Source organism: Brassica napus, unplaced genomic scaffold (genome assembly GCF_020379485.1).
Source record: "Brassica napus cultivar Da-Ae unplaced genomic scaffold, Da-Ae ScsIHWf_797;HRSCAF=1143, whole genome shotgun sequence".
NCBI classification, from domain to species: Eukaryota; Viridiplantae; Streptophyta; class Magnoliopsida; order Brassicales; family Brassicaceae; genus Brassica; species Brassica napus.
The window spans coordinates 135,887-146,479 of record NW_026016844.1 but is presented as its reverse complement, the minus strand read 5'-3'; the positions used below and the strand labels follow the sequence as shown (position 1 = coordinate 146,479).

The 10,593-nt window shown below is 31.8% G+C and overlaps 1 long non-coding RNA gene and 1 pseudogene across 1 annotated transcript; one reads left to right on the top strand and one right to left on the bottom strand.

The window, feature by feature from the left end:
- Nucleotides 1–5,218: 5,218 nt before the first annotated feature.
- LOC125605642 lies at nt 5,219–7,063 on the bottom strand (annotated as a pseudogene).
- Nucleotides 7,064–7,684: 621 nt separating this feature from the next.
- LOC106426351 lies at nt 7,685–8,778 on the top strand. The gene is made up of 2 exons (XR_001285290.3): nt 7,685–8,117; nt 8,193–8,778. It is a non-coding gene; the product is annotated as an uncharacterized LOC106426351 (long non-coding RNA).
- The last annotated feature ends 1,815 nt before the right edge of the window (nt 8,779–10,593 follow it).

Genomic DNA, 10,593 nt, shown 5'->3' with positions numbered 1-10,593 from the left:
AAATATGATTAGATTATAGTGTATAACTCTATAATCATAGTTTTTAACCTTCTTATTTGTCATTATTAATATATAGTAATTTATTTTTCATATAATGATTTATTTATATATTTCACATTCTTATTGATTTTTATTACTTATTAATATATTTTGAGTTCGATATATAAACTATAATCTGAAATAATCAAATATATAATATCATTTTTAAATTTTACAATTAGCATACAATAAATTAAAAAAATTATTTAGTTATACAGTAGATGAATATTTGTTTATGATAATTTAGATTTCCATGTTGTGTTTAAAAAATGATGCTTCAACATCTATCAGTTAGTATTTCGCGAGATTTTATATGTAAATACATTTTTATGTTTAAATAATATATCTTTACTATTTTCGTAAACTGTAAAGATCGTAATATCTATCATATTATTTTAGTAAATGTTATCAATATATTATATTTTGGATGATATGGTATTAAGTTTTCTGACCTTTTATAATGAATTAAGATTTACAATTTTTAAAAAATAATTTTTTTTTTGTGTTACATTTTTCAAAAAATTATATTTTAGCATCTATGGTTTTATCATTTCTAAAATTTGGAAATATTATATTCTAGCATCTATGGTTTTAATTACTACATTAAGTCAGTATCTTATAAGAACATATTTGAATTTTTGGGAAGGGATATTTTTATATTTCTCTCAACATATTTTGTTATAATTAAAATAAACATTAAATTTATATATTTGTCATTATTATTTTTAATTAATTATTAAAAATTAAAATTTTATAGTAACAAATTTTGTAAGATAATAGATGAGCTAAAAGTTAGTTACATACTGTTATATTTTGTATATAATTATTTAAATTGAATTAAAATTTCAAAATGTAAAAAAAAAAAATTTGTATTACATTTCAAAAAATTATATTCTAGCATCTATGGTTTGATATTTTCTAAAATTTGGAATATTATCATTTTTACCTTAAGGAAGTCCATAATTTGATAATACGAAAATAATTATTTCTACCTTAAGGAAGTCCATAATTTGATAATACGAAAATAAAATATTGTACTAATCAGAAGTGTTGAACTGGGTAGGAATTATTGTTTATTTATCTAGGCAATTATACAACCAAATTTTACAGACACTAGGTTTATATTAGTGTGACTTGGATACAAGAATAAATTTTTTTTTAACATTACCAAATTAAAAAAGAAGAATAGAAAATCAAAGATACAAAATATTAAATTAGAAAGTCCGAGAATAATATTTTGTCATAATCATGGTTGTGGTGGGGATAGCCAAAGATTATGCTGGTCTCTAGATCTTTAAACTGACGGTTGTGGCTGTTTTGAAAGCTAAAAGCCAATTAACCCCATTTTCCATGTTTGGTTTAATCCTTAATTAATAATTAGCGGTCACAAGCTATAGTGGCCGTAGGGCATATGGAATAGTGGCAAAGGACACTCTATTTTCTTTATCTTATTATAATGAAAGCCTTTTCATGGTAATAACTAATATGTTCTGATAAAAAAAGAAAGAGATGTAGCTCTTGAGAAGTTTGAAGGGTGGCTTGAAGCTAGGTTATTAAACAAAATTTAAAAGGATGATTATAATAAGCACCCAATGGTCTTGGAAAGCCTGGTCTCGCTGTCGATCGATATGTACTTAGCCTTTTAAAATATAGTATAGGCTTCATAGGTACGGTTCATTAAATTGCAAGTGTGATTATATTAACACCGTACGTTTAGTCGGTTAGGGCAATATATACCGTATTAGTTTTTATAAAGAAATATCTATTAGTTTTCTTTTCTAAATCGTACACATAACTAATGAATGGTTCGGGAGTTTCGTGAACGCTATGAGCCCACCACAATCATGTATTAAAATTCATTGAGCCCAAGTACCAATTTGATCATGTGTTTAGCTGCGACACCTACGCAGCAGAATGGGATTCTCTGTTTGAATATGAACAACGTTTTGTAAAATGAGGCCCCATTTGGGGAAGTGAAATGGAAGTTAAGAAAAAAAAAGTTATGAACAACCTTACGAATTTACTTTTCCCACTATTGATTTTTCTTAGGTAACAAATAAAAAGGTATTAGCTTCGGCCATTAGCTCAAAAAGATAGTATATTTTAGTATTATTTTTGTGAGGAAAACCTCATATTGAAACAAAATATATAAAAGATAAAAAAAAAATCCAAATATTCACTTCACTACTATTTTCTGAATTTTTATTGTATTCAGAATAAAATAAAAACTATGATAAAATTTTTATTCACTTCACTACTACTTTAGTTTTTGATTATATTCACTTCACTATTATTTTGATTTTTGAATAAATTTTTATTCACTTCACTACTATTTTCTTGAAGATAAAATTTCGAGTTAAAAACTATGAAAATTAACAATGTAAATTTAATATAATAATCATTTTATACAGATTAGTATAACAAAATTTGCCAATGATTCAATAGAAATAAGTCACCACCAAATATAGTAAAACAAGATGAAACTGGATAGAGAATAAACAAACAAAAACTCTCATTAACAGCACTAGTATAATATTCCAGTATAATTGCACATTTCTCCTTCCTTCATGATCATGTTGAATTATAGCTAGTATAGGTGATTCATGATCACGTTGAATTATAGTATAGGTGATGATACTCGGAAACTAAGAAAACAAATTAAATCCAACCATTTTGAGATGGACGGCAAAAGTACGTCAAACTTAGATAAACTGTCACACTGTATTTTTCATCACATTTTTTATTTATTTATTGAATGACACTCATTATACTTTCCTATATATATAAAATAAGGGTAGGTAGACAAAGGATTACTTCATTTACGCAACCATTAAACACAAGGTATTACTTAATGATAGAGAATAAACAAACAAAAACTCTCATTAACAGCACTAGTATAATATTCCAGTATAATTGCACATTTCTCCTTCCTTCATGATCACGTTGAATTATAGTACAGGTGATGATACTCGGAAACTAAGAAAACAAATTAAATTCAACCATTTTGAGATGGACGGCAAAAGTACGTCAAACTTAAGTAAACTATCACACTGTATTTTTCATCACATTTTTTATTTATTTATTGAGTGACACTCATTATACTTTACGCAACCATTAAACACAAGAGATTCCTTGAACATTTCAAGATTCAAGACTCTTTACAAAATAGGAACTACTGTTTTAGATTCTTATACAAACTTAAAGACACTTGAAATTCTCCCTTAAACCTAAAGAAAGAAAGAGAGAGAGAGAGAGAGAGAGTACTACACGGTTTTTACTTCTTTAGATTGTTTATGAATTGTTTATTACCATAAACTCTATCTCTTCTTATTATTACCATGATTGTGTGCCATGAAATCCTACCGACCGAGGCAAGACACTTGAGGACTCATAGAAAGCTAATCAAAAACAGAACAACTACTCCCAGGGCACAAGGCGGCTCAGGTGACTTGAGCACAACTGCCGTCAGCTTCGTGAAAAAGAGTGGCATTAATTAGTGAAGAAGAACACGGCGTTGATGAGTTCCGGCCAACAACCCCCGGAAACAGCCCTGGCATTGGCCATTCCATTAAAACCTAATGAATTAAAAGATTTACACTTGCTAAAAGCATAATTTACTTCTCTTTCTTTCTTTCTTCTTGTCGCGTCTCATATCAAAATGTTTTTTTCTTTAATTATTGGTGAACGTCTATTGCATCTTGTACATATATGATCAAATTACTATGCATAGTCTACGCTTGGATTTTACGTTATAATGAGGTTTTCTAAAATAAGAAAGTATAGAAGGATGAGAGGGTATTCGTTTCCACATTTATCCGGAAGATACATTTGCTAAACTAGTATAAATAAGTAATTTAAATATGTGGTGGTGTTTCTATTTGTAAGCAAACTTGAGGATTGAATTCTTCTACCACGATCTCAATAATAGCTGCCTATTATAAATGTCTTAAATGGTACAATTCATCCACATGCCATGCGATTATCCCGATTTTGGTCCAAGATCCACCGGTTATAAGACGAAGAAAAATACTAATTCAGACTTAATAGAAACAAGATTTGATGCAGACAGAAAACATTCAGTTTAATATGCCAGGCCTCCACAGAAAAATGTTGAGAGTAATAGTAAATAAATAATGTGGATCATGATGAGGTTGGTGCGCACTTGGAAGTACGAGTTAAAAACGAGTGAATAAGAGGTAGGTCGAAATGTGTAGTACTACTACTACTACTCCATATTATTAATAGTAATAATGTTTTTGACGATATTAAGGCATCTCCAACCCATAACTATTTTTTTCTCTATGATTTTCACAAAAATAGAATAACTCTATTATAGAGTAACTTTATTATAGAGTAAATTTTGTTCCAATAGTTTAATCTATAATTGAGTTATTCTAATATAAAGGAAAACATAGAGGAATTTCAAAAAACTCCAAATATATAAAGGAAAAGTAGCTCAGTGGTTATGGTGTAGATGAGTCTGATAGTTTTTTGCTGTCAAGAGTTGTCAGAACTTGTTAGAAGGCTGCTCTCATGCTAGGTTTCTGCAACCAATGGTGCTAATAAAAATATAAAATAATAGCATAAATTAAAGTAATTTCAAGCCCACTGGACTTTATGATCAGAGTTTTCTAATGGCTAAGCCACTTATGGGCCGGGTAAAAAAAGGTTAATAATCACAAGTCCTCTTGATGAAAAAGATGTATTGGCATGTGGATTGAAAGAGGCATGCATGTCCCTGCAAGGCATTAGATGTACATATTCATTCGGTTGTAGAAAGCTGGTGGTGGTCTTTGGATACATTGGATTTGCTGTGTTGAAGGCAGGAGCATATGATTGTGAAGGGGGGGGGGGAGCCTGGAAGAGGAAAATGTGAATGGTGAACATTGAGTTGGATTCTTATGGCCCTGTGAAGAATGATTAGCAGGGATGTCCTGTAAAACCCGCTGAGTTTGATTCTTCTTCACATGACCAGGCTTTTCAGAAAGTATTGTCACTCTGTCTTCTTCACTAGCCCCTCAAATTCAAAATTATGCAAACGGTGTTCTCCCTCCCGAGTTTTGGGGTCTTACTTTACATATTTGCATCATTTACCTTGTATTTTACAATATTTCACTATTGGCTATAACATTTATCTAAAATTTGTAACCTTGTATGATATCTCATAAGTCTTAAGATATAACTTTAATCAGAGAGATTAATATATGGAACTAAATCTAAAAAATGATACACAAAATACTTCGTTTATACACAAGTCTCTCTCTGAAGAAAAAAACAACAACAAATAACTCCTCTGCTATCGATTCAGCACTTGTTTATAAATGTTACATACACCACAATACTCCTACCCCCTCATCTCGTTTTCTTGCATTCCACACACATATGTGCATAAGAATACCAAAGTAGTAGCTTCAAATGTTCTCTCCTTGGGTTGGTGCTAATCAAATGTGATCCGAAGACACCCCGATTCTTCTCCGATCAGTGCTTGCCTTTGGTTGTTGGCTCGGAGACGGGCTTCGAATTGCCTCCAGAGTCGAACGAGGGGACAGACGTGTCACTGTTCCAATTACATCAGGAGACCGGTGCTGTTGCTGTTGCTGTTGCTGCCAACTTTCACTGGAGAAAATAAAAATACGTGTGAAGAAGCTTAACAAACAACACAGAGAGAAACACACATACACATAGATTTCACATATGTTTCGGTTTTGAAACTGGAAAAAGTATCTAAATGCGAATGAAGAATGACGATCTCTCTGAAGATGTCACGTTTCTAGCGCGCGGGACTTGATCTAGTTTGAAATTCGGTTTCCCCCTCCTACTGTTTGGTTCCTGTCAACGCATGAGAGAGATAGAGAATGTTACTAATAATTATAGAGGTGCAAGCTGGGACTGAGGTTTTGCTCACCGTTATGTTCATCCCGTTAAATAACTGTGAGACATCGCTGTTGCGTGGTGAGGTTGACAGCACAGAGGAGTTGTTCAGGAACCGGTGTTCTAGCAACATAGATGCTGTTGGTCTCTCTGGAAACATAATCTTAGAAAGTCTTTGCCCTCTGCTGACATCGTTTCAGGTACTGGTGGGCTATCTCTCACTGCAGCCTATGATTAGGCAAACAGTTTTAGATATCAGGAGAAAATCAGTCTTTAGTATATGTGTGTATGCTTACCCACCCCTTCAAACTCACTCCACGGAGGCTTCCCAGTGAACATCTCAATGATCGTACATCCTAAACTCCATATATCAACGGCAAAAGCGAGATCTGGGTTGCTATCTCTTTGCATCACGGCTTGCATAAGCTGTGTGGTTAAGAGAATATATAAATGTTTTGGAATTAAGATTTATATTGTGAATTTTAAAGATCCCTAGATCAAAGACTACCTCTGGTGCCATCCAAAACGGGCTTCCCTTTAACGAGAGATCAGCTCTTTGCCCAGTAAGCTGAAGAAAGTAAATAGCAACTTCATTATTATTATCAAGCTGAAACGATGAGACTCAATACTAGAAAGAATATAGAACTCACGTGTTTAGCCATGCCGAAGTCAGCAAGCTTGACAACACCAGAGGCGTCAACAAGGAGATTAGCACCTTTGATATCCCTGAAGAACATTCAATATCAATAGGCTTAAAGCTTGAGCATCTTGAAATATAATCACCAAGATTGAGTTTACAAGCACCTATGTAGAGTCATTTTGCTGTGCAAATAAGCGAGACCGGACAAGATATGACGAGTAAAATTGCGAACAACAGATTCGGTCAATGGTTTTGGATATATTTGTTGATAGAACCAGGGTGAACATATTCCAGGTATATAAAGAAACGATCATGTACCTGTTACATACCAAGAATTACTCAATAACACTTGCATAGTTAGGTTATATGAATGTAAAGAGAGGATACTCACAATCTCACTTCCAAAGTAGTGCACAATGTTTGGATGTTGAAGATTACTGAGAAGTTTGATTTCCTGAAGCAAGAAAAAAGAATCAGATAAACTCAGTGAGAGCATAGTCTGTGATGGAGCTTACCTGCATAAAATAACAAAACACACACACCATAAAATAAAATAACAAAATAGGACCAATTTTTTTGGGGAAATTATATTTTTTTAAATGAAACTATATGAGTGAGCAGCGGTTGGGTTTGAGTTTTGTTTTTCTCTTGCTCTTTTCCACTGAAACAAATTACGGTCTAGTTTGTTTGTATTCATTTTCTATATCATCCCATCATCCAAATTTAATACTCACACAATGCATATCTTTTACAAAAAAAAAAAGAAAAGAACAAGGTATTATTAGACTAGAAAATATAATTTGATCAACCGGTTCTGTGAAATTGGATTAGACGACCAAATAATTATTATTCGTATTTAAAACTAAATACACCATTTATGTATTCGTCTTCAAATTTATTAAAATATTAAATATCCAAGGTTGTTTAAAACTTTCAAACAATCTGGTCTTTGGACGGATTCAAAGCAAATTATATATCTACTAATAATAGCAATTCCAATTAATTTCAAAAGTTGTGTCATTTCATAAAAAACTGAAATCTTAAGAGTTGTATTTTTTTATTATAAAAGTTGTGTCTTTTCATAAAAAATAAAATCTATTAATTTTAAGAGTTGTATCTTTTCACTATAAAAATTGTATATTCCCAATTAATTTCAAAAATTTTGTCATTTCATAAAAAAAATTGAAATCTTAAGAATTGTATCTTTTCATTATAAAAGTTGTGTCTTTTCTAATGGTTAAGTTTATTAATACTTTGTAATCTAACGGACATGGTCATCTCTCATTTATAAGATCCGACGTCATCAATCTCGTTCACCAAAAGGCGTCTCAGTCAACTGCTATCTGAACGATGCACCCCTTATACATCCGCCTCTTCTCAAAGGACACCTCATTTGCCTCCTTTTGGATACAACACGTCTCTAAAATCCATCTATACATTGAACTTTCAGAGTTCTTATCCCTTTAAATATTCCATCATCAATCTATCTCTTTATATTTTCCATCATCCTCGTCCAGATTAAGATGTAAGAATTCCTCTCAGACAATTCATCACCATCGTCGTACATGTATGTATCTGTCTTTGGAATTTTGCACTTCGTTTATTATATGGAAATAATCCATAGTTTGTTGTTTATTTAAAGGGACAGACTTTTCAAAAGAAATTAATTGTTTGGTACTGCGTGGGAGGAGATGGAGTGAATCACGTAGTCTTTTGGCCAAAGAACAATCTATCTTCCCAAGTTTTTTTACTGCAGTTAGTTGAAATGTAGTTTTACTCAATTTTCGTTGAGCGTTTCTGTATTTCTGTTAATTGCCGTTTGACGTTTTCTAGCAGAATTGATCTGGGAGTCGCTTTTGTATCATTTTTAAGTTTTTTCAAAAAAAATTGATCCAGATTATTGAGTTATGATTAAAGGAGTTTGAAGAGGAAAATAAACAATTACTAACGAGTATGGTCAAGCACAGCCTTAATAACATCCATAAGTGCATCACTCACGCGTGTGCCTTGCAGGGCCGGCTTACAAGGGGGGACAAGCGGTGCGACCGCCCCGGGTCCGAGCCCGTGTCCCTCCGTGTAATGATAAATAAGGGGCCCAATTTTTTATAAATCTATATTTTTATATATAAAAAAATTATAAATACAATAAATAAAATTGAAAAGGGCCCAAAATTATTTGATATGTATATAGTTTTATTTTCATTACAAAATATACAAAATATTATTGATTAAATTATAAAAATATTTTAAACATTATCTCTATATAAATTTTAGAGAGTAAAAATTTTTTTTTTTGCCCTAGGGCCCCTACCAGTATTGAGCCGGCCCTGGTGCCTTGAAGTGGGAAAGTTTGGAGTTGGAAAAGAAGTAGACTACAACGTTACGTCTCTATGGGAACCCGATCTTTATGATATTACAAATCATTAATTTATAAAGACAAGTATAATCTCTTCGTAACAGAAGCTACGTATTAATGTAAATTATATGCATTAGAGTTTTGAGTGATTTAAAGAATGTATATAGTTGTGTTGTTCTTTGTCCGTCAAAAAGAAAGACTGTAAAAACAGATGAAGAAAGAAACCAACAATGAGTTCATCAAAAGTTGTGATCATATTTTTAGTTTCATCAAATTCTTGTAACATGTGAAAGAAAAGCTTTCACAGAGAAGTAGAGAGAAGGACGATAAACGTCACGGGTACGCCAACTTGGTGCCGCATACCGGGTTCGGCAGGGGGACGGGTACGGCTAGGAAACGTCCCCGGCGCGTCTCGTGTAAGGCAGGGACGGCAACATTTGACGGGGACAGATCGGGGTGAGAACAGAGACATCTCAGAGAGACGTTTCGAGAATGAATATACCGTATTCTACATTTCGGTGCTGCTTAGCCGGCTAGGAATATTAGAAAGGAAAAATAAATTTATGGTTTTAATTAATTACCTTTTAATCTTTTTTGCCTCTTCGCCTTTATATTCGTTCATATCTCAATTTGTTTCTTTTTATAATTATTAGTATTTTCTATATATAATAGCAAACCAATATTCTATACTCGCTGACATCTTCTTCCTTATAGGAAAAAAAGTTTCAATTTAACGGTCAGATTTTTCTGTTTTTATGATATAAGGGATAAGAGATATTTTTTGCTATGAATATTTATGTCATAGAAAAATAATATCTGGCAACTCTTCTAGTTTCTTTTTCGAACAGCACATTCCATTTAAAGTAACAAACGTACTTTTTTATAGTTTTTAAAAAAGCAAAGAGTTACAATTCGATGGTCATAATTGTCTGTTTTTTTTATCCGAGAGTTTTAATTTGTTAAAGGATCATGTCTTTTCACCAATTAGTTTAATAACTGTTTCGTTTCTCTATAAATACAATTTGACACTATGTTTTAAATTGTACTTTTCTTTCATTAATCTACAGAAAGTATAACTGGTGAATAAAAGATTTAGTTAGACAAAATGAACATAGGTCTAGGTAATTTTCCATTCAAAATATATATATATTCTTTGTTAAACCAAAATAGTTCGTTTAAAAAAGGTAAGCAGCGGAAAATCTTTTAGTTTTTAATAATAAGAAAGTATACAAATGATTTTTTTTCTTTTTCACTTGAGTATATATGTTTGTATCAAATTCGTATATTACGTTATTTTTGGAAATGAAATTTAGTTGTTATGACTATCTTTGTATTAAACATATATATCAAAATATGTGGATATTTATTTTTATAAAATGAGTGTCCGTGCGACATCGCGGATTTCTTACCTAGTATATATAAGAGTTTCTATATATATTCAAAAGTGTTAAAAGTCTAGATGTCACCAAAATGTAAAAGTGTTTTTTTTTTTGTTGAGGCGAGAGAATGTCAATTTGTAAATAGACAGGCGTAGAGCCGACTCCAATGTAAAATCGTACGGTACATATCTCCAGGCATTGACTTTAACTTCAAAACCTGATTTAGTCCAACTTAACATTTACTTAGACTACTTACAATGATAGTTTTATCAACTGTTGATAAATTTTAACAACCGCTGATAAGCTTG